At 41.8% G+C, this 21832-nt stretch overlaps 1 protein-coding gene and 1 pseudogene across 2 annotated transcripts in view; one reads left to right on the forward strand and one right to left on the reverse strand.

The window, feature by feature from the left end:
- Plch1 (phospholipase C eta 1) overlaps positions 1-21832 on the forward strand; it is a 207416-nt gene that overhangs the window by 74271 nt on the left and 111313 nt on the right. The window lies entirely within an intron of this gene.
- On the reverse strand, positions 5569-20760 carry LOC118239456 (annotated as a pseudogene).

The following is a 21832-nucleotide window of genomic DNA, read 5'->3' on the forward strand; positions in this document are numbered from 1 at the left end:
TACCCAGAGAGGGCAGAGGATTCCCCTGAGCTGGAGTTACAAGTGACTGGGAGCCACCTAATGTGGGTTCTGGGACTCAAATCCAGGTGCTCTGAAAGAGCAGTAAGTGCTCCTAGCTTCTGTGCCATCTCGCAGGCCCAGTATTTAATATTCTTCTATCTGGGCTGTGTGTTACAAATGGTTTTATTTACTTTGTTTTGGTGGATGTTTCAAAAGATTTGGATTCATCTCTTACCATATGAAGATTCTGAGAGTGAAAGATTAACCCAATAAAGTAAAATTGCTGAAATACAAAGTCAATTAAGGTAAATATTTTAGTTGGAATCTAAAGGTGAACATTTTTATATAGAAAGCTAACTAAAGACCTTGATAAATGGGTGACTTATTTTTGTAGAAGCCTTAATGTATGATCTGAAGAGAGAGTTAGAGGGAATTCAGTAGAGAGAGACAGACAGCTGGTTTTGAGGAATTTTCTCTGTAAGACATTATAGCATCAAGGGGTAGAGACTAGATAGGTAAAGGCTATAGGGTTGAAACTATTTTTCAGAGACAGGGTTTTGCAATGTATTTCTGGCATGAATAATAATAGACATGAGCATGCTATTGCTATGCATGCTACAGCCCTGAGCTTCTGGGATCAAGGAACCTTCTTCCTTTGTCTTTGAGGCACTAGGACTACAGGTGTGTACTGCTACATCTTTACTTTTTAAGGGACTTCAGAACTTTTAGAGGGGCTTGAAGACTGTTCTAGATACTATGGTAGAAAGAAAAGATGTGGGGAGGACAGGAAGCAGAGCATGTAAGTAAAGATAAAAGTGGTAGTGAATGAAAAGTTCTTCTGATTGACCTATTGCTAAAACCAGGAGTGGAATTATCAACTGGGTGGAGAGGCTAGTGGAGCTTTGAAGAGAAGTGTGTATAGAAGTTATTTCTGATACAACGAATGATAATGGGAATGACTGCTCATTTGAAAAGTGTGATGAAGCCGGGCATTGGTGCTGCACACCTTTAATCCAGCACTCGGGAAGCAGAGGCAGGTGGATGTTTGTGAGTTCAAGACCCACCCTGGTCTACAGAGTTAGTTCCAGGACAACCTCCAAAGCAGTACAGAGAAACCCTGTCTCAAAAAACCAAAAGACAGGATCATGAAAAGTGTGACGATAAATGCAAATTAGATCACGTTCCTGTGGCTTGTGCAGATACAGAAATATGGAGAATAGGAAGTTACTTTGATAAGGGAGAATGGGTGAAACTGAGTGCATGTGTAAAACCGTGGAACCATCATTAGTGGAGGCCATAGGCATGTGGACAGCTGAAAATGCCAACCGTGTGCCAGTGAGATAGCTCAGGGCAGAGGCACTTGCTGCCAAGCCTGATGACCTGAGTTTAATTCCAGGAATACAGGTGGTAGAAGGAGAGGACTGGCTCAGAAGAACTGTCCTCTGACCTCCACAGGCGCACTGTGGTGCATGTTAATAAATGCACACACATGCATGCGCACGTTTAAAGAGAGAAAAAGCCCAAGAATGGAACTTCGCAGTGGAGCTGGATAATTAGGATACTGGAGGAAAGAAAGGAAAAACTAAAAATGAGGTGGTAGTATTCTAGTGGAAATCTTGAAGTGGAGATTAAGAGAATTATACATTTAGCAGCAGTTATATTATCAAAGATTTAGGGTGGGACCGTGAAAACGGGAGACTGAGGTGAGAGAAGTCATTAGATATGAAGAGCACAGAGCATCCTCCCAGTCTAACCCAACGTCACCAAGGAATACTGGTCAGCGGAGAGGGGAAGCTTGGTTATAAAATCAATGAATGAGGGGCGTTCTGGCAGGGTGGTTTGTAACTGCAGTGAGGCAAGCTGGAGTGGACGTGACAGTGGGTGAAGTACCTTTGTCTTCAGGGGTGAGAAGAGTGGTCTCAAAGCAGCAGCAGGGAAGCCAATGAAGTGAGATTAGATGCCTGACACTTTCCTAGCCAGGACTAGCATTCTATAAGTGATGCATGGTATCCCATGCTACGGCTTAGCAAATTAATTACCTCGAAATTATAAGACTATGTTCCAAGTAGGCTTATAAAATATTAGAGTGTTCTACAGGATGTCTAAAATCAAAATAGAATTTTTTTGCCAATCTGAGGGAGAATTCCAACCTGTTTTAACTGTTATGCGTTTGCTGGGTCCAGCCATGTGTGATGCTGCCTTCTTCCTGTGCACTAGATAAATGGTGCAACCCAGATGTACATCAATGGCAAGTTCTCCAATGGTCTGGTTCTAGAAGTTTAACACAGTGCTTTGTAGTCTAAATGTTACAGCTGCTTGAAGGATATAGTGGCTTGAATGATTAAAGTTAACTAGCTTCCCGCAGCTGCAAGTTTCTTGGGAAATGTGAGAAGAGGTAGGGTTAGGTCAAAAGCCAAACAAATCCTAACTTCTGACTTGGATTTAGCTTTGTCCTCCTGCACACCTGATCTAATTGATCATTGTGCTCACCCAGAAAGTCAATCTAATAAGCTTGTTCTGCTTGCTTAACCACATGGGTCCAAAGGCACTGAGTTACAACTTATATAATTTTAGAGACTCCTGGAGGGAAAGAACCTAGGTAGTTCGGAGTTGAAAAATGAAAGCCTGTAGCTAATCAGGGTTTCTTTTAGTTTATGCCTGATAAGAATTTCTTCTCTTGAGAACAACTTTGGAGAAAATAATTGGAATATTTAATCTGCCTTTAAATAAAACTGAAAGAATGAAGTAGGGGCTCCTTATATTAATGTTCATGAAAGGCTGGTGATGGTCATCTCCTACTGAAACACTAAAGCAACGGGAATAGAAATGGAATATGTTCATGTTCCAGTATCCTTGCTTAGTAATATTAAACTCCAGATGTTTTTGCATGGTAAGATATTCTTTCTAAAGATTATAGTATTAGTGTATACTTATTAGGACATTTGCTAGGCAGAAGCATGTGAAATAAAACCTAAAAGTCCTCTAAGTCCCATCCATACTTCCAGCCCTTGCCTGTTGTCCTCTGCTTTGTATTATAATGTTCATAGTTGACATGTTGGTTTGTATCTTCCTTACTTTATGCACAGGCAACTATACTGTACCTTAAAAATGCAGACCTACGTTTGACTAATAGGTTTTATTTTCTTTGCTTACCATGTACATTTATGTTCACATCAAGTTTATCATACAGAAGAATATTTTCAACATGGAGATGCCCACAACCCCTCCTATGTCTCCCTGGTTCCCCCTGAAATTTATAGCCTATTTTTCTTCAGATGTTATTGCTACACATTATGCATCCTTCTGTTGCCTGTAGTTCTTTCTCTAGGGGTGGGGCCCCCTAGAATTCCCTGTTCCACATTAGCATGTCAATTGGTACTGTCCTTGTTCAGGTCTTGCTCAGGCAGCCATATTGTGGAGGTATCATGTTCCCTGACATTTCTAGGAAATGAAATCTCACAGATGTCCTGGTCCTTTGGCTCTTAGCAATCTTTCCCTCCCCACTTCTGTGATGTTCCTTGAGCCTTATGTGAAGGAATTGCGTTATATATGTATCCATTGGGACTGGGCACCCATATTCTCTTGCTCTCTGCATTTTGACTAGATGTGGTATTCTGTAATGGTCACCATCTGTTGCAAAGTGAAGATTCTTCAATGAGGGGTGAGAGCTACGCTTATCTGTGGGCATCAGCATCAGCATTTAGAATGCAGTTAAGAATTATGCTGCTTTAGTAAAATGACAGTAGTAGATAATTCTCTAATTCATAATGAGACCTGTGATCTCACTAGCCACAGGCTAGTGTCTTAGTTGGGGTTTCTATTGCTTCAGTGAAACACCATGATCAAAAGCAAATTGGGAAAGAAAAGTTTAGTAGGTTTCTAGTAACATGAATGTTTTCCCTACTGTTGAGCAGACCTTAAGTCTAATTAGACTGCTGTTGGTTACAACCAAGCTACGGATGCCACTATGGCACCTTTTGGGTTATTTTGCCATGCTGGTCATTGCTGTGGTTCATAGGAGTCAAAACTGGGTAGGAATATTGGTTGCTTCCCTCCCTTGGAAGCTTGCACAGCACCTTTGGATACTATGAAAATTAGTCCTCAGTGGGGAGGCTTTCGGGTCAGACACAGTGTGAAGGGGTCCTCTGAGTGCTGTGTTTGAAGTGCATAGTGTCTTCGCCAGTATAGACTAACCTTCAACCCCTAGGAGGCAACCAAAGGCAACGGCAATAGCCTGCATTGACTTGGGAGTTTCTTGGACTCTTCTGACCAACAACTTGGAAAGGGCTTTCTCATGTCTGCTTCTGGGATTTTTGATAGTCTGTGGTGCTTGGATAGAGCATTGTCAACCCAAGTGGCATAGCTTCATTTAAGCTATATATGTATACACATATAATATGTATTATATATAATTTTAGTTAAATATAGATGATTCTTCATGGCTTAAAAAAATCCTTAGTTATTTTCATGTTTCCCTCCCTCTCATTCTGTAGTGACTCCCCATTAATTCCCTGCCTCATATGCTCCATGCATGAAAGTCACAGACGTGTGAACTTCTAGTGTTTAAGTATTTAGTAGATGTTGCTATAGTTCTCCCCAGGTGTATGAGAATGTGTCTACTACTTATTCATATTCTAGCAAACAGCAGACAGTGTCAATCTTTTAAATATAGTTAGCGATAGACTATCATTGTTTAATTGCCATCTCTTTAAGTATTAGCACTCCTAGGCATGCTTTGTGCTAACTTCTCTGTGTTTGTCTCTATACTGTCACCATTTATTTTTTTAAAAGATTTATTTATTTATTTATTATGTGTACAGTGTTCTGCCTGTGTATGTATGCCTACAGGCCAGAAGAGGGCACCAAATCTCATTACAGATGGTTATGAGCTACCTTGTGGTTGCTGGGAATTGAACTCTGGACCTTTGGAAGCGCAGTCAGTGCTCTTAACTGCTGAGCCATCTCTCTAGCCCCATTGTAACCATTTATATGTAATAGTTATTAGTGTTACTATTACCGAAGGTTCTTGAGACAGGGTCCTGCTGTGTAGCCAAGGCTGGCTGGGGTGATCCTCAGTGCCCTTCCCCATTCCAGTACTGTGGTTATAGGCACACTTACCAGGCCCCAAAGGTTTGTCTTTTTCCTATTGTCTCCATCAGAGCTCATTGAATGTGAGGAAAAAGCACATGTTGCAAATTATTCGTCCACTTCCTGAAAAATGTATGACTCCACTGACAGTCACACATATGGCAGTGGTTTCGTGGTCAGTTCAGTGGTTAACAGGAATCTGTGGCAGGAGGAACCCAGCAGCTCTTGGGCTGGAGCCATGGTCAGGATGGCTCTTATCTTCTGCAGCATCACTGGCCACTGCTATCAGGTCTGGTCCCTATCTACACCATCTGAAGGAAGCAGCCCTGGAGCAAATGTCCTGCCTCCCTTTTCCCATGATGACTCCACCTCTCCCAGGCAGGAGCCTGGACACTAGCTTTCCTGAATAGCACCAGAGTCCATCCTACACCTAAGCACTCATCCTGGGCTGGGCAACTGTAAACCATTTTCTCAAAGCCATTACCTCCACTGCCAGAGACCTTGCATAGCTTCCTGGTTAGTCATCCGGAAGCAGTTCTTCACATAACTGATGAACTCAGGTTCCACACTGGGACATGAACCACTTTTTGTATTCTTGCCTGAATGTCTTCTACAGAATTAGATACTTCTATAACCTAAGACTTTTTTCTTTTTTCAATTTTAGGATTCTTGATCTTTTGGTGTTGGTTTGATGGCTTTAAGTCTTTTCCATTCTTGGTTGATTTTTGTGCAAGTATTGATTTTCAGCTGGAGTATCTCACAGATTCTTCACTGGAGATGTTTCTTCAGTTTTTTTTTTTTATTGAAGTCATCATCATCTTCTTAATCATTTTATTTTTTATTCCAGGGCAGATCACTTCCTAGACATACTTAAGAGTTTTGCATCCTCCTCATCTTCTTCTGATTCTTCATCTTCCTTACAGCTACTAGGTATTGTCCACTAATGTGCACAGTCTGTGAACCACACTTTGACCTTAGGACTACAGGTGCTGTCATTTCAAAGCCAGCAAGGGAAGTATAGTTGTACAGACATCTTCCAAGTTGCTAGTATTACTTTGATTGGACTGCCATCTTAGCCTCAAAAATGTATAATTTATCCTTGGCCCCAGCCCCTAAACTGACTTCTCTTAGTGATAACTGCTGCTCAATTTTACCATACCCACCTTAAGGTGCTAACCTTTGTGGGCCTTTAGCTTACAACCAAAAAGATAGTCTGAGCCTTCAGAGAGCCTGTGTTCATGTTTTTTGACTCTTCCCTGAGCTGGAGGCACACACTTCCATCTGGGAGAAGCTGGGTGGAGATAATTGTGTGCTACTCCTTGGAGGGGCCTGAACTGTTTTTAATCAGAATATTAGGCAGTTGTGGAGGGCAATGAAGGCATGGCTTGAGCTGCCTCTTGGGGGCTTTCTGGTCTTACTGGCCTCAGGCAGATTCAGGCACACTTCTAAATTAAGGTTAAAGACAGCTGCTTGAATCAGGATCCAAAGTATGAGTTCACATGTATCATAGGTCTTTTCTAGTTGAGTATCCCCCTGTTTGCTCAGGCTCCAATTGTCCTTTGAGCCCAAGTCTTGCCCTCCTAAGCCACAACCAAGCAGATCTTCAGAAAAAGGCCACCCTAGGGCTGGTCCTGTTGCGCAGTCGGCAGAGTGCTTTCCTAGCATGCCTGAAGCCCTGGGTTCCATCCCTAGCACCTGAACTGGGCTTGATGTCCCATACCTGTAGTCCCAGCCCTTAGAAGGTAGAGAGGCAGGAGGATTGGAAGTTCAGGGATATTCTTGGCTATGGAAATAAGTTCAAGGCCAACCTGGCCTATAGAAGATCCTGTTTCAAAAATCAGTTAACCAGTCAATTAACCAAATACCAACAAAACAAAAGCCCAGCTAATAGGGTAGCCTCCCTGCTTGAAAGGCTCCAGAGGCCCTGCATTTCCTCATGCCCAATCACAGCTTTTTCAGCAATGGTGGTGCCTGGGAAGGAACTGTGGGACACTGTGTTTCTTGCCTATCTGCTCTTTGGCCTCAGAACACAGACATCAGGCCACCTCTACAGAGAAGCCTGGGTAGAGTCTGTTACTTGCTTTGTTTTTCTGTCCTACCAGACATTTGGGGGTCAATACGACAAATGCTATGACATTTTGTTGCCTAATTTGTTGTTTTATGTCACTCATGCTTGCCTAATGGAGACAGGCACTCATTCTGTCTTGCTCACTCACTGTGCTATCTTAGCACCCAGGACACACTAAGCACTCACTATTTCGTTGAAGTAGAGCGACTGGCAGCGACTATGAATAACTGACACTTTAGGAAATTGAGGTGTGAGCTGAGCAAGCCTTTCTATCCACTGAAAGCTTGGCATTCACCTGAGTGGGTAAGATTTTTCAAAAGGGAGAAGCCTGCTGGGGAGGACACCACAGCTGGAAGCTAGCAAGCAGCCAGAGGCCACAGTTGGTCTTGCACAGCCAGGGTTGTGTTCCCAGAGTTCTGTGCAACACTCTCAGCATCATTTGGTAATGGCTCCCCTGCCCATTTCTCTGTCTTGAACCTGACTTGGTGGACATAAGAAAACTGAAGCTGATCACTGAGAAATTTTCAGTACCACTCCATTGTTTCTCCTTGGAACTGGAGATAATGAAATGTCTAAGCTCTGACCCTGTGGATAGACTCTTTGGTTGCTACACCAAGGCCTGGAGATTTTATCGTAACTATGTCACTGTCTATATTATGCTCCCCTCCCCTACTGCCTCTAGGAGCCAATTTTAATAACTTCAGGTTCTCAAGGAAAACATGTAAAAATCCCTCTTCCAATAACTTGAGGTAAATATCGCAGGTAAAACCCTACAAACTTCCTCCCTCGGAGAATGGTGGCAGGACTACTGGAGCAGGGCGTTAGTCTGACAGTGGATATTAATGCTTCGAAGTCCTTGCTGTGTGCCTCATGTGCCTGAAGACCCTTTCTTCAGATTTGTTAAAATATTTCATCTCAGACTTTAAAGAAATTTTAATTTATTGTTTGAAAGACTATTGCGAAAAAAAATCTGGTTTCTGAGTCAGGGTGTGATTTAGATTTAAGTGTTTGCCAGGCATTAGCTAAAACCTTTCCATACCTCAGTCTGTCTGGGCGTGTTCACCCGGGGCCTCTGCACACTGGCTTTGCCTAAGCTCTGTGTACGTCTTTTGTTCTCTCTGGTTTCCTAAATTGACTGCTTTGTTGATGTGCAAAGAAAATGTAATTTCCTGTTACTTGTGTCTTTTGATCTATCTAAAAGATTCCTAATTTGGAAGAACAAACTTCAGGAAATGGGTGTCAGCTTGATAGAACTGTCCCTGGGAATATTTTTATTAGGCACCATTGAGTGAAGCAGTCACAAGGTCTTTCATCCCAACACTGTTAAAGTGTGTGTAGGGAGTCCTTTAAATTGAGTATAAATGCTTGTTTTTATGGCAGGGGAGTGCATTCATTTTGCATTTTGACTCTTAGGTTAAGATTTCATGCATTTTTTATTAGCTATGCTTTTACATCTTCAGCCTACTGAATAGGAAAAGCAAATGTGTTTGGCCCTGGGTGATATAGCATTTATGCAGAATTGTTTGATTCTGTGGGAAAGAGCTAGAAATCAAGAATGAAGGTGATAGCTCATTCTATACAGCCACAAACCCTGTCTCTGTATCAGTGTCTGTTCTGTTGACACATTCTGTTTGTTAAAATCAAGTCACCGAGGCTAGCCCATATTGAAACATACTTTTCTCAGGGAAGGGTGTCCAAAAATTTGTAAATATGTTTTAGAGCTGCTGCAGATATGTGTTATAACATTCCTTTTGATTCATTGCTTCATTGAAATATTTTAATCATAAATCAACCTAGCAAAAAAGGATCCAGGATATCATAGATTTGCTTGAGCAGGTGATGGTGGGGGACAGAGAGACAGAGACATAGGGACAGAGATAGAGAGACACAGAAAGATAGACAGACTATGAATCAATGTGGAGCATGAGGCATGTGGTGCAGGAAATAAAGCTGACTGGCAAGGAGGGGCTTGCTAGGTGCTGTTGAAGAGTTCTGCCCCGTCTTCATCCCGTGTTCTCAGCTGTGGTGACAACCTGTCCTGGTTGTGCGGAGGATGATAAGATAAAAGGGAAGCTAGTATTAGTAGGATAGTTGTCTCAAGGATTTTGAGATGACTCCTAATCTGGACTTGGAGGTGCAGTTTCACACACTATTAAAAGGTTAGCCCAACATTTTTTAAAAGAGTTGAGCATGGAATGCAGAGACTGGAGTTGCATGTTGGGAAGGTCTGTGTTGGGGAGGGGAGAGATAAGGAAGGGCTGTGGTACTAGCAAGTGTCCAGGGTGTCATTTAATAGGCTAGAGAGGTGCTTAGTGGGAGGTAAGACCTGAGCAGTGTGGACAGAGAGGGGTTGAGGAGAAGCCATGTGTGCCGCTTGGGAGAACGGAAGCACTTGGTGACTTGCGAGTTATTGGCTGGACCATGATTGATGGGTCGTAGGTTGCCCATATGCGTGGGAAAACAATGTCTGGATGATGATTTCTTTTATTTACTGTTTTTCCTCTTCCCAAGACAGGATTTCTCTGTGTAACAGCCTTGATAGTCCTGGAAATCATTCTGTAGACCAGGCTGGCTTCAGTCTCACAGAGATCCACCTGCCTCTGCCTCCCAAGTGCTGGAATTGAAGGCGTGCACCACCATCCAGCTTGTTTTCTGTGATTTAATGTTTTATTTTATTTTTAATTTTTATTTGGACCCTGGATGGATGGATTCTCCCAGGGTTGGTCAATTCCCAGAGATAGAAAAGCTTCATGTGTAAGCCAATGTTTTACAGGCAAGCCAATCAATCCACACTCTGTCCCTCATTCCTTTGCTCAGCCACCTCCTTTGCTAGCTTCTTCAACATGGGCCATCATCCACCTGCCCCCAGCAACCCACGGTCAGGTACCAGGCATGGAGGGACAGGCCCTATGTCTCTGCAGCCGACTACAGTTATTTACAAACTCAATACTGAGTCTGGCTGCCCCACTGCTTTTCTTTCCTTTAGAAGAGGCTGCAATCCACAACCCCAGAGAAGCCAGGTAAAAAGGGGGACCCTAAGAGGGACACACATCCAGGGTCCCAGGAAGGCAAAACAGTTAAGATCTTTTGGGTAAACTGGGGGGGGGGGTAAAAAGGGGTGGGATGGGGGATGGGAACATGAGGAATCAAAAAGGTCTAGTTGGAGGAGGGCCAGAGAGGGAGAGATATCTTGATAGAGGAAGCCATCATGGGATTAAGGAGAAACCTGACGCTAGGGAATTTTCCAGGAATCCACAACTATGACGCCAGATAGTAGCAATAGTGGAGAGGGTACCTGAATGGACCTTTCTCTTTAATCAGATTAGTGACTACCTTAATTGTCATCATAGAACCTACATGCAGTAACTGAAGCAGAGCACTGGGCTGACTGAGCCTCTGGAGTTCAGTTGAAGAGAGGGAGAAGGGATCATATGAACAAGAGGGAGGCTTCAAAACCACAGAGACAGCTGACCTGAGCTAGTGGGAGTTCATGAACTATGGATTGATAGCAGGGGAACCTGCATGAAACCAGACTGGGCCCTCTAATGTGGGTACAGTTATGTGACTTGATCTATGGGGCGGGGGCTGGCAGTGGGACCAGGATTTGTCCTGGGTACTGGCTTTTTGGAGCCCATTCTCTATGGCGGAAAACCTTGCTCAGTCTCCATACAGGGGGAGGGGCTTGTTCCTGCCAATCTTTGCTGACTCCCCAAGGAAGTCCTTACCCCCTCTGAAGAGTGGATGAGGCATAGGAAGGGGGGAGTGTGGGTCGGGGAAAAAGGGAGGGAAGGGGAATTTTATGTAAAATGAAAGAATTTTTTGATTTTTTTTTTGAGTCAGGATTTCTCTGTGTAGCTTTGTAGACCAGGCTAACCTCAAACTCACAGAGATCTGCCTCAAATTGTTTTTAAATTAAAAAAAAGCTTCATTGAAGACCTTTGCCTGCATCTCACCTGCCTTGCTCTTCTTGTCCCCTGCTTGACTCTGCTGTTTTCTTGTTTCATTTCCATCTGACCCTGAGCTGCTGGGCTATGCTTCTGTTGTAGAGAACCAGGAGATGTGGAAGACTTCCTTGAAACACTTTGCTTGCTATACATCTGACAGAGCATTACTATCTAGAATATGCAAACAGCAATTGCAACAAACAACAAAATCTTACAAAAGAAATCTGAGTAACTCAATCAATAGCTGGGCTGATGACATGAATAATCAGCTCTCAAAAAGCAAAGTACAAAATGGCCAATATGAAGAAAATGTTCAACATCAATAGCCATCAGAGGTGCAAATGAAACACTGGGGTTCCATCTCACCTCAAGCAGAATGGCAGTCATAAGAAAACAAATAACAACAAATGCTGGTGAGGATGTGGGCAAGCTCCACACTGCTGCCGAGAGCATAAATTAGTCCAGCCACAGATTCACAGAGGTAAAAATAGAGAGACCATATGACCCAGCTAGATCAGTTCTGGGTTTTTATCTAAACAACAACATATCAAAGATAATTGCAAATCATGTCTTTTGTTGCACTGTTGAGAATAGGGACCAAACTACATACCTATCAACAGAGGAGTGGATAAAGAAATGTGGTTTATATACACAATGGAATTTTTTTCATTATAAAATGAAATTATACATTAACAGGAAAATAGATGGGAATAAGAGAATGAAATGTGTCTCAGAAAGACTAATACTATTTTCTCTCATTTGTGGGTCCTGAATTTTATAGAGATGTATACAAACAGATGACATGGAGTTAGAAAAACACTGTCCAGGGGAACTTAGGGAATTAATAGGAAGAGGAGAGACAGAGGTGTGGGGTGTGGGATATGGGAATATGCTTAGAGGATATTGTATCCTTCATGAAAGTGGCCATAAATAACCATGTATAGCAAAATAAAATATCTAAAGAAAATTATGGACCCAAACTCCCAATTCCCTCTCACACCTGCATCTTCTGTGTCATGTGACACACTGTTCTGTGTCCAGCAGTCTTCAGGTGGTGTCAATGGAGCATTTGTTTATGACATGTTGAGTCAGGAGTGTCTGGGCAGCTCTCTTCTCTGGATGGAGCTATCTCAGAATGATCAGACATTAGGATTTGGGTCTATGGTGGACCTCAAGACATCACCCTCTTTGTCTCATGGAAGAAGTGGCTGAAGGGGCTTTGAAGATGGTGAAGTGCCCATCAGTGGCAGCTACTCTCTCTCTGCTTCCCACAGTCTGAGGCTGTCAGCTGGCTGTTCCCTGCTGAAGGAAGGAAGAAGCTTTGCTCTATGTGGCCTGCACATCTCTGCTCAGAGGGAGTCATTCATAAGAGTCTTGATGACCCACTGTCACCACAATGGCTTGGGGTTGATTTTTTAAATATTTATTTTTATCTTTGATTTATTGGGTTTGTCTGTGTATGGGTGCCCTCAGGGTCCAGAAGATGGTGTTGGATCCCCTGGAGTATAGGTATTTTTGAACAACCCCATGTGAATACTGGAAACCAAATTCTGTCATCTAGCAGAGCAGCAAGTGCTGTTAACTACTGCACCATCTCTTCAGCTCCCCCATCCTCTACCCCAGGACAGTGTCTTGATATGTAGCCTTTGATGACCTAAAAAATCACTATGTAAACCAGATCAGGCTGTTTTTGAACTCTCAGTGATCCTCCTGCCTCTCCCATCTGATTGCTGGATTGTAGGCATGTGCTATCATACCCTGTTTGGGTTTAATTTTAAAAGGAGGTGTCTGTTTATACTAAAAGAAGAGGAGTTATTTGGGAATTCTTTTTTTGTTCCAATATGGATGTAGTAATTGAACATATAAAACAAAAACATACCAAACATGACTGGGTGTATTAGTGATTTCTATGTTACTACAACAAACTACCTGAGGCATTTGACTTATAAAGAGGAAAAGGTTAGTTTGGCACAAAAGTCTGAAAACTTCAGACTTCTAATTAAGGGAGTACTTTGTGATGAGAGAATATGTATTGGGGAAATCAACCACATAGTGGCTCACAGCCACTGTGATTCCAGTACCAAGAATCCAATTGCCTCATTCTGGCTGCAATTTTGAAGGAATTTGTTTTGCACTTTCTGTTTTAGGTTAAAAATCAGTTTTGAAAGAAAAAGCCACATTCATTTAGTTTGTGTTTATGTCCTAGGATTCAAGCAGAAATTACACAGTGAGCCTTCTTGCCAAACTGAAAGTCAGTTTTAAACATGGTTTCCAGGTAACATGCCAGATGTGTGCTTGGGGGATTATAGTGAAAGAAGCCTTTCTTATTGTAGAGCCTTGATGGTCTCTTTAAACACCTAACTGGTACCTCTTTTTCTGGCTTCGGATACAGGCATACTTGGAAGTATAGAAAGCTCCAAATCATAAAGGATTTCGATGGATTTTGGGACATTACTTCTTGACCTTTTGGATAAAGTCAAGTGTAGAAAGCTTTTGTGGAATTAGCCGAGTGTTGATACCTTGTGGATTCACTTGTTGGAATTCACTGAGATAGTCATGAAAGGACCACCCAGTCCAAGAAGTGCTGGAACACAGTGGCAGGGTGTCATTCTCCATTCTCCAGGACAGTTCTCAACCATGCCTCTGCTAACTACTGGGAACTTGGTGGTGGCTTAATCTCAAGTCTAGTCTTCTTGATTTAATTGCATAATCATGGCATTTGTTTTGGTCTGATATCTCATTGATGCTGGAGTTAGAAAATGAATGTTTATTTAATATTTAGATGTTATATAAAGTATACATTTTGGAAAAGAAATAGCTCATCTGCTTTAGATATACTGGTAGCCAGTGTTCTACCTTAACAGTGACACATCCCAGGACCACAGTGCAAGTTATCACATCAGTCTCCTGACTGTAATCTTGCTCCATTCCATCCCACTCTCCACTCAGTCAGGGTGCTCTTTGTGACCATTACCTCATCGTGGGTCACTCATTGCAACCCCCCTCTGTGGCACACAGAGTCCGTAAAAGAGGTCCAGCTACCACACTTTACCCCTCTGCCATTTAGAGCTCTGTTTTACCCTGCAATTTTATTACTTGGGCAGCTTCAATAGTGAGTCATCTCCAGGGTGACCAAGCTTCAAAGGAAATAAGAGCAGAGGAAGTCCTGGCTGCCCAGCTCTGATCTCTGTGCCCTCCCTTGTCTGCCTCATTCCTCTTTCCTGCAGACTGCGTTTGCTTTGGCTGGCTTGGAAATGGCATCCTACAACTCTGTGGTTCACACGTCTTTCCTGCAGCTGATCATCAGAGACAGAGATGAGTTTCACAGAGTCTATTCAAGTTCATAGGAAAGTTAATGTGATGGGCAAGAGTATGATTAGTACGAGCCTCACAGATGACCTGGGGTGGTGGGCACTGGCTGTGAGAGCAGCCTGTTGTTTTGCAAGGTGGGAAGAAAAAAGCAGTGTCTTAGTATCTTTTTGGTTGCTATAACAAAATACCTGAAGCAAGGTATCACAATAAGATGTCAAAGCTAGGTTCATAGAAGCAATAACTCTTGGTTGAGAGCTTCTTGGCAGGTGGCATCACAAAGGCAGGAGTGTGTTTAGAAGAGAGCTCATGGCAAGACACACAGAGAGAGGGAGACACTTCTTTTATAAATAATCCACAGTGGCAGGAATAAATTACCCCATTATTCTCTCTCATTGGTGGCCACTCCAGTTCTCTAGTCACCTCCCAGTAGGCTCTGCCTCTCAATGGTTCTGTGATTTCAACACCTTCATCACACAAGGGCCTGTGCTTTTAACACATGGATCTTTTTTTTTTTTTTTTAAAGATTTTATTTGTTTATTTGTATACAACATTCTGCTTCCATGTATATCTGCACACCAGAAGAGGGCACCAGATCTTATGATGGATGGTTGTGAGCCACCATGTGGTTGCTGGGAATTGAACTCAGGACCTCTGGAAGAGCAGTCGGTGCTCTTAACCGCTGAGCCATCTCTCCAGCCCCTTAACACATGGATCTTTGGGCAACACACTAGCACCATAGCAAACCAGAGCATGCAGAACACACTTGTAGCTATTCATCCTTTGAATTTCTCCTGCGTTGTTCCTTTCTTCACCATAGGTCCTTCCTGCTGCTCAGGCACTGTGATTTTAGATGTCTTCAGTAGGTTTGCACTTGCATCTTTGGGAACCAAGGATGTTTGGTTTATGGGAATCTTTTTTTTAAGACTTCTTTATTATGTATATAGTATCCTGCAAATATGTAGGCTTACATGCATGCATTAGGCCTCGCTCTAATTGTTAGGAGTCTCACAAATAGACCAAGCTACACAACTGTCACATATATGTAGATGGCTAAGGTCTGTCCCATGCAGGCTTCCTGGTTGTTGGTTCAGACTCTGTGAGCTCCTATGAGCCAGGTTAGTTGTTTCTGTGGGTTTTCTTGTGATGTCCTTGACTCCTAATGCTCCTATAATCCTTCCTCCCTCTCTTCAGCAGGGTTCCTCGAGCTCAGCCTAATGTTTGGCTGCTGGTCTCTGCATCTGTTTCCATCAGTTGTTGGATGAAGGTTCTCTGATGAATTTCTTTTCAGCTCAGTGATATAGCACATGAACTTTCTAATTTTGTTTACTTGTTTAATAAATATTTATTAATTCGATTATTTAAGAATATTAGACAATACATGTGGTATGCCATCATTTAGTTTAAAGTTGAATTTAAGTTTTAAGAAATGTAGTAAGTGTTTGTGTCAGTTACTGGCTTTTCCAGAGTCAGGATCTTTTATTCATTAATATTTTCACCTAGACTTTGTTCCAATATTATGGCAAGCAGTCATCCACTTTAATCACTTTCCTGCATAGATGCCTGTGATTTATTTATCAGTTTTTATTGATTATAGTTAGAAGCAACTAACTAGGGGATTGGACATGTTGCGAATAGAAGTTATTCTACAGCAGTGTTGCATGACATTGTGTTTTTATTAATTAAATAACGAGAGATAGATTTTGTGTAATCTGGGAAGCTGGAGGCCTTAAGATTATGAACATGGCAGCATGCCTGAATAATTTCTAGTGTTGGATGGAGCACAAAGTTCAGGACTTCACAAATTAGCAATCACATGCAGAAAGAAAAACTAGAAACATCATTGTATGAATCCAAAATGAAGTCCCAGTGGCTGTTTGAGGAAAAGGAGGGATAAGCACTGTGAACATAACCAGCTGTCCCGCATGCCCATCGTGTGTTTGCAGTGTCTAAAAGGTTTTGTCTCTGTTTTCTGTCTGCTTAAACTTCCTTCCTTGTGGGGACTGATACCAGAGGGGAGCATGTGATTGGCTGGTGGTTTATGTGGTATTGTAGTTTTGAAGAGTTGCTTCTCTCGTCTGTGTTTGATGAGGGTAAAAAGGAGACTCTTTCAGAGAGGTCTTGAGGTGAACAGATGTGCTGAGCACATGAAAGGTATTTTCTTACAGTGAAGTACGGCATATACTTGATAGTGTGTTCTTTTTTATTTTTTGAAATATATTTCAGTTATTATTTATTTACATGTACATATGTATGTTTATGTATGAGGAGGTCAGAGTGCATCAGATTTCCTGGAGCTGACTGACTGTGGGTTCTGGGAATTGAACTCATGTCCTGTGAAAGAACAGTGTGTTTTCTTAACCACTGAGCCACCTTTCAGCCCCAGTGTATTCTTTCTTTCTTTTTTTTTTTTTTTTGGTTTTTCGAGACAGGGCTTTGGAGGCTGTCCTGGAACTAGCTCTTGTAGACCAGGCTGGTCTCGAACTCACAGAGATCCGCCTGCCTCTGCCTCACGAGTGCTGGGATTAAAGGCATGCACCACCACCGCCCAGCCCCCAGTGTATTCTTTAGATGGAATACTTAAAGATCACTCAGAGAGCTGAGCCATAACAAGAGTAAAAGGAAGAGAATCAACACAATCTCTCAACAATGTCACCAGTAAAGCTCAGAAGGATTTTTGCTTGGAGTTGGGGATCGAACCAGGACCTCGTGCACATTAAGCAAATGTTCTAACATGAAGCTATGTCCCCTTTGAGTCCCTTCTTCCCCAACTTCTGCTTGGCTACTACTCTCAGGGACATCTTCATTTCATAAGAAAGAGTATATTGCCAGGCTATGGTGGCTCATACCCTTAATTCCAGCATTTGGGAAGCAAAGTCAGGCAGATCTTAGTGAGTTTGAGGCCAGCCTGGTCTACAAAGTGAGTTCTAGGACAGCCAGAGCTGTTACACAGGGAAAATCCTGTCTTGAAACTGAGAGAGAGAGGGAGGGAAGGAGGGAGGGGAAGAGATTTTCTTTCCTTTTACAAATTGTGAAGTGGATTGAACTAAAGTTAAGATATGCAGATCTACTGTTCAGCCCTTTTGGCAACTTACTGGCTTATGGTTACCATAGTGGAAGAAAGGTGGAAGAATGGAGGTTTTAAAAATGTTTTATTTACTTCTATTTTATGTGTGTGTTGCCCACATGTATGGATATGTACCATGTGTGTGCTGTGCCTGTGCAGTCCAGAGGAAGCAATCAGATTCTTTGGAACTGGGATTGCAGGAGGTCCTGAGACACCATGTGGCTTCTGGGAACCAAGTCCAGGCCCTCTGCAAGTACATTAGGTCCTGTAGGTCCTATTGACTGCTGAGCCATCTCCAAGAAAAGCTGGATTTTTAATGACTTCTTGAAGTGTTAAACAAACTAACTCTCTAACTGCCTTCTAATGTTTTATTCTGTGATGTAAGAAATTCTTTCTTGTGTAAGCCAGAGCACCTCTACAGTAACTTTCCAATTAATATATACAAAACTTGAATGAATTCAGTAACCTACCAATTAATATATACAATATTTTAATGAGTTCAGACTTTAAAGGAACTCAATAACTGATCAGATGATTATGAATCAATTTCTCATGCATCATTCTACCCCAAGGAGTGGTTTTTCATCAGTAGTAGGTAGCTACCTTAACATTTGCAGACAGAAAACCTATAAAAGCAATAAGCTATGTAGAATTTGTTCGGCTAGCTAGTGTTTAAGAAATAGATACAAAACAAGGTGTACCATAATTGTAAAAAAGTTTTGTGTTGAGTTGTTGGGCAATGCTAACTTTTGGGGTGGTGCAGGTCAAATCAAGTCTGAGTCTTTTGTTTGAGTGTGGAAGGGGAGCGTAGTGTGTGTAATCCTCCCAGCTAGCTGCAGGATTTGGATTGTCGATATCTGCTGGAGGCTCTGACTGAGGGCTTTCGTGTTATGTTTCCTCCTGGGCACTGTGTTCTCAGCCTTTAAAGTTCATGGACATGCTCAGACAGATGAAGATGGAAGCTGCAGGATTTAAGAAGTACTATACCTAGACACCTGGGGAGTTGGAGTGTCTGAAAATAGAGTGGGAAGGAGAAAACATATGTGAGCCAAATGACACCATTAGTGTAGTTGCTAATGTAGCTGGAGGGATTTAAATTTTTAAAATAGTTTTATTTTATATTTATGTATTTATTACACACACACACACACACACACACACACACACACACACACACACACACACACACACTTTTACAGAAGCCAGAAGAGAGCAATGAATTCCCTGGAGCTGGAGTCACAGGCAGTTGTAAGATGCCTGGAATGAGTTGGAATGAGTTTGATCTTAATAGCTAAACCATCTCTCCAAAATTGTTTTCTTAATTATAAAATTAATAGCATCTTAAGAGTCTGTGTCAATTATGTCTGAGGTACTGTTCTAAGCAATCTTTTCTTTCTTCCATCCCTTGCTGCTACTGATAACTATTTTCTGAGTGATCTAAATATAACAGCTTGACCATTTTGACCCCTTTAATTTGTGAGACATAGTGGTATTACATATGTTGATAATGCTGCACACAGCCATCACAGGAACATACTTTCTCAACTTTTTCTGCATCTCCAGGGTGGTTTGTTTGGATCCCTGAATGTAGAGGGTTCTCACCCCAGGCCCTGGAATTTCTAATGAGCCTTCTTCTGTCTTAATGGAATTCCTATTGTAGAAATTTCATGTGAATGGAATTTTATGTGGCATTTGCCTAGTCTCTTTTACTTAGCATGTTGTTTTCAAAGTTGTCCATGTGGTGGCATGTATTGGTAGCTGAGTAACTGCAATTATATGGATAACCCAAATTGTTCATATGCACATTTGTTTGTGTACTGGTGTGTGTATGCATGTGGAGGCCAGAGGACCACCTTGGTGTCAATAGGTACTGCCTGCCTTACTTTTTGCAACAGGGTCTCTCATGGCCCTGGAATTTATCAACTAGCCAAGGCTGGCTGGTCAGTGACCCCTAGTATCTACCTGTCTTACCCTCTAGTCCTGGGAACACAATTATATCCCACAATGCCTGGCTTTCTCTATCTGGGATCTGGGGATTGAGCTCAGATCCTCATGCTTGCAAGGCAAATGTTACAGACTGAACCATCTCTCTAAGCTCTAGCCCACATTTTTGAATGCATTTGTTGGCTGACAATTATTTGAGTTATGTTTACTTTTGGCTATTGTTGACTGGCTCAGTGCTTGTCTTCCTGAATTCTCCATCCTTTCTTTCTTGATAAGTCCTTGTTTTACTGGTAATGTTCAGAAGCCAGCCTTACTCCTCACTGTTGGTCCCTGTAACTTGTAGCCCCATCATTCTAGCTTTCTCTCATTTGAGTCTCCACACAACAGGACTGGTGATGTTACTATTGACTTGACTGTGGCTGCAGGAAAAACACTGTAACAGTCCTACCTTGGACATTCTTACTCCATACTTGATATTTGTACATAGGTAAGTTGAGCACATCTATTCTTCACGTCCAAGGCAGACGTATCAGGTTAGTGCAGCACATTGCATATTTATTGCTTGGATAAATTGTGTATGCTTGTTAATATTGATTATAAATCTGATTCGATTGAGGAATGCCTAGGAGACTAGTACAACACATTTCTCGATGTGCCTATGAGACTGTTCCCAGAGAGAATTCACTGAAGGAATATAGAGACGGACAATAAAACCAAGTAAGAGATTGGATGTCTCTGTGTTCATGATACATGTATTTATAAACATAATATTATGTATAATTATATGTATATAGATGTTCATATACATATAAATATACATATAAAATATTTTATATGCATATAAAACATTAGTAACAAGTGTTTTTTTTTGTTTTTTAAAATGGAGAGTGCTGGATGTCTCTACAATTTTGTTCAAAGGACTGCAGAACCTGGAAAAGTTGTTGCTGCTATTGATGCATAATAATTGCCATTATTGCTCTTTTTATATAAATATAAATATATATATAAATAAAATATTTTATATGCATATAAAACATTAATAACAAGTGTTGAGAAAAAATAAAGCAATGAAGGAAATGTGAACAAATTAACCTATTTCAAGGAACAACTTAGGGCATAAGGAGATAGACACATTCAAAAGATACCAGTTCCAATAAGACTACAACAAATTATTTATTTATTATCTATTTACCCACTGTGGTGGTTTTGAGACAGAGCCTTGCTGTACAGGTCAGGCTGACCTTCAGTCTTGCTTCAACCTCCGCAGTGCTAAGATTCCCAGTGTGTACCCCTAAACTTACAGGCCATTTGGAACGCTTGGCCTCACAGGGCAGGTCCATGTTGGGACTGTGATGGGTTTGAGAAACATCAAACGCTGAACATCAAGAAGCAATGTGCGCTGTCACTTCTCAGCAAAGGGGACTTGTAGTGTTCCACTGCAGCTTCTCTCCCGTTCCCTTCAGTGACCTTAGGAGAATTAGCGGAAAACTGAAGAGTTCCTCACATCAAGGGGAAGAAAAGCGTGTTTTAAATAGACCACCAGCCTGACGGGCAGTGTGAGCAGTAGAAAGGAGTGGGGTTTTTATTTTCCAGGAATTTTGATGTGTCTGTGTCTCAAGTTCAGTGTCAAATGGAGGACAGTCCCGGATCTGATAAGTTGTGGTGAACTTTTTATTGCTATAAAAATTTAAGTAAGGGTTTCTTCTCTAACACATTTGCCATGAACACACAGTATTACATGTCCTGTGCAGTCTATTTGTTATTCCACAAACCAGAATAGAATGTTTACAAAGCTTGTCCTGGACTGTGAGTGTAGCTCAGTAGTAGAGCACTTGCCTATCTTGTGGTGAGGCATGGGCTCTGAGTTCAACTTCTAATAACACACACACACACACACACACACACACACACACACACACACACACACACCACAAATAAACAACAACAAAATAATAAAAAAGAAAATAAGAATAAAGAAGTTAATCTCCAGTTAACTGAGCCAGGCATGGTGGCACACACCCCAATACTGGGAGGCAGAAATGGGAATCTTTGAGGTTGAGACCAGCCTGGTTTACATAGTAAGACCCTGTCTCAAACAAAAACAAAACAACAAAATGTCAGGAATTATCTTGTATAAGATATTCATTTTTAAACCTTTAAAAATCACTGTGGTAGATTGTTTAAAGGTTCCTATGTGAACATGGCTTTATGGAGAAACTGTTAGATTGCTTTAAGCCTGGGCATTTTTGTTTACAGAATAGAAGGCAGACAACTGTATTTTAAAAAGTGCATTCTGAACTGGGAAACAGCTAATCCCTGAAGATAAGCTGCTTTGCAGCTGATTTGCTCATGGATATGATGATGGCTGCAGAGGTAATAGATACTTCATTCAGCTTCCTGAGTAATTCCCCA

The sequence above is a fragment of the Cricetulus griseus genome (assembly GCF_003668045.3).
Source record: "Cricetulus griseus strain 17A/GY chromosome 1 unlocalized genomic scaffold, alternate assembly CriGri-PICRH-1.0 chr1_0, whole genome shotgun sequence".
In the NCBI taxonomy this organism is placed as follows: domain Eukaryota; kingdom Metazoa; phylum Chordata; class Mammalia; order Rodentia; family Cricetidae; genus Cricetulus; species Cricetulus griseus.